General features: G+C 40.5%; 1 pseudogene; it reads left to right on the top strand.

The window, feature by feature from the left end:
- The first annotated feature begins 2,110 nt into the window (after nucleotides 1–2,110).
- Nucleotides 2,111–2,763, top strand: LOC141419626 (retinal rod rhodopsin-sensitive cGMP 3',5'-cyclic phosphodiesterase subunit delta pseudogene; annotated as a pseudogene).
- Nucleotides 2,764–3,354: the final 591 nt, after the last annotated feature.

Below are 3,354 nucleotides of genomic sequence, written 5' to 3'. Positions count from 1 at the left end.
AATGCCCTGTATAGCTATCCTTATCTCAACCAGCAAAACCCCTTGTTCCTTCCTATTATTGCTTATACTCTCTCTACAACAAAATTAGAAATAAGGGCAAAATAGTTTCTGCTGGGTATTGAGGGGGGGAGAGGGAGGGGGCTGGAGTGGGTGGTAAGGGAGGGGGTGGGGGCAGGGGGGAGAAATGAACCAAGCCTTGTATGCACATATGAATAATAAAAGAAAAATGAAAAAAAAAGTTGGTGTATCCCTTGTGAAATAACTGGACGGGGGTATGTCCTGTATACTGATTCTCAAAATTTCCCCAGTACAATTGAATTTGGGGTACCCACAGTAGTAATTGACTTACTAACACATCCTTTATTGGCTGCTTTGCCTTCTTTGTCCTATTTCCCTGGTAATTTCCCCATTCTCCAACTGAGATATTTTTCATTTTGTTTTGTTTTGTTTTCACATCTTATATATAAACTACCTGCACTGGAATCTTTGCCTTAGGTTCAGCTTCTGGGGAAAAGCAACCTAAGGCTCACCAGCCCTTACTGCTCTGGTTTGTTCTTTCCTCAGCATTTGACTTCATTGTCATCTCCTGCTTTTACAGTGTAGTGAAGACAGCAAATGTCAACTTTCTTAGGAAATGGTTTTTCAGCTATTTCTGAATATACTTACTGTCTTCTTTGTACTCTGTATCAAGAACAGTGATTTTATTCCTTTGCTAATCCTCCAAGATACAAAAATCTCCAATTGGTTTTGGCTACCTGGAGAGAAAAAATGGGATCTCTAGGGTGTCTATAATCAGACCAAGGTTCCAGTCAGTCCTCAATGATTTCAAGGGTGTCTTTCAGCTTTAAATTCTATGACTTTTAAAATGAATTCTTCAGAAACTATTCCATAAAATTGAATAGAAAGGAATATTTCCCAACTCATTTTATGAGAACAATATTATCCTAATATTAAAAGCACAGAAAGGTAGTAAAAAAGAAAAGTACAGAACAATATCACTCATGAACTTAGATACAAAACTCCTTTAAAATTTTACAAAATCAAATTCAATGATATATAAAAAGAATTATATATACCATGATCATTTGGGAGTATTCCAGGATATAATGGTTTGATGTTCAAAAATCAAACCATGTGGGCCTGGTGCCCAGTGACTCACCATGTAATCCCAGCTACTAGGGAGGCAGACACTGGAAGAATCACAGTTTAACTTTAGCCCAGACAAAAAGTTAGCAAGACCACATTCAACAATTAAGCTGGGCATGGGAGGCACGTGCCTGTTATTGTAGCTATATGGGAAGCCATAGGTAGGAGGATAGTGGTCTGAGGCTGGCCCTGGGCAAAAACGGGAGACCCTTCCTACCTGAAAAAAATAAGCAAAAGCAGAAAAGGATCAGAGATGTGGCTCAAGTGGTAGAGTGCTGACCTAGTACATTCAAGGCCTTGAGTTCAAACCTAAGTATCACCAAAAGAATCACAAAATGTAATCCTTCAGCCACATCAGTAACTGAAGTAGAATAATTTCATGATGTTGTAATTGATGCAGATAAAGCATTTGACAAAATTGAACACCAATACAAGATAAACACTCTCAGCAAATTAGGAACACAGGGGAACTTCCACAACTCGATAATATATATAATATATTCAGATTCCCACAAGTAACATCATACTTAATGACGAAAAACTGATGCTTTCCCCCTAGATCACACTAATAGTTATTCTTTTTTGACATAGTACTGAGAGTCCAAAAAGCTACAATAAAGCAAGAAAAAGAAGTAAGATGCATACAGATTGGAAGCAGAAGGGAAACTATCTCTATTTGCAGATGACATGATCATCTAAATAAAAAATTCACCAGGAATCTACAAAAAAGCTTGTAGAACTAATGAGTTCAGCAACAGTACAGGGTACACAAAAATAAGTCTGATTTCTACATACTAGCAATGAACACGTGGAAATTTCATTGCAAAAATTAAAAACACAATACCATTTAAGATCGCTTTTTACAAGAAGAAGGGATCAGCAGTGGGAGCTGAAGGGAGGGAGAGGCTGGTCCGGGTCTGGCCTCTGCTGCTGCTCGCCTGAGGTCTCTAGGCCGGGCTGTGGCTCTGTCCTCGGCTTCTGGGTACCGTCTGCGAGGCTCGGCTGGCCAGTGTGGGAGAGCCGCAGGTGGCAGCCACCACATCATGTCAGCCAAGGACGAGCGGGCCAGGAAGATCCTGAGAGGCTTCAAACTAAATTGGATGAACCTTCGGGATGCTGAGACAGGGACGATAACTCTAGCAAGGAACAGAGAACCTATCGGTCCCTGGTGTGGAACATGAAGCCCGTGTTCCCAAGAAAATCCTCAAGTGCAAGGCAGTGTCTCTAGAATTGAATTTTAGTTCTGCAGAACAAATGGAAAAATTCCTCCTGAAACAAAAAGTTTACTTCAAAGGACAATGCCTAGAAGAATGGTTCTTCGAGTTTGGCTTTGTGATCCCTAACTCTACAAATACCTGGCAGTCCCTGATAGAGGCAGCACCTGAGTCCCACATGATGCCAGCCAGCGTCCTGACAGGGAACATCATCATAGAGACAAAGATTTTTGACAATGATCTTCTTGTAAGCACGTCCAGAGTGAGGCTTTTCTACGTTTGAGAGAAGAACTTGTGTATACTTCAAGAATTGGGGTTTTGCGGGGAGGAGGAAATTGTTTACTTTTTTCCTCCACACATTTGATTTTTGACACTTCACTCAATTCCCTTGATGCAGAACCTGCTTATGTAGGTAACCAGGTGGCTTTTTTCTCCTAAGCTGCCATCTTCCACTGACCAGTCTACACTCCCAACCTGAGATCAGGGCAGGCGATATGCCTGGACTCCTTCCTGGTACACACACAGGAACAAGCCCATACCTCAAACCAGTACTGCAACTGTCACCTGCCCCACCTGCTCCTTGGGCCCTACAGGCTTCCTTTGGCTCTGGTCAAATTGGAAACATTCACACTCCTGACCCATGTCCCATGTTTAGTTTTTTCCACCATTTCTATTTCGTACATTCTCATACATTTAACTTGTAAAATAGACTGTGATATTATTATTACATAATGTAGTTAAAACATGAATTAAAATATTCCTACAGTCTTTAGCATGGCAAAAAAAAATCACTTTTTAAATGATACTTAGGTATAAATGTAGCAAAACACTTATAGGATCTGTTTGCTGAAAGTTTTAAAATGCTAATGAAAGGAATCAAGAGTTAAATAAACGGAGAGACACACTGCGTTCACAAATTGGCAGACTCAGTATACTAAAGTCGTCAATTCTCCCCAAGCTAACAATTCTATCAGGATCCCAGCAGAACAATGGG

The sequence above is a fragment of the Castor canadensis genome, chromosome X (genome assembly GCF_047511655.1).
Source record: "Castor canadensis chromosome X, mCasCan1.hap1v2, whole genome shotgun sequence".
NCBI lineage: Eukaryota > Metazoa > Chordata > Mammalia > Rodentia > Castoridae > Castor > Castor canadensis.
The sequence above is the reverse complement of the archived record's forward strand: the minus strand, read 5'-3'. Positions and strand labels throughout refer to the sequence as shown.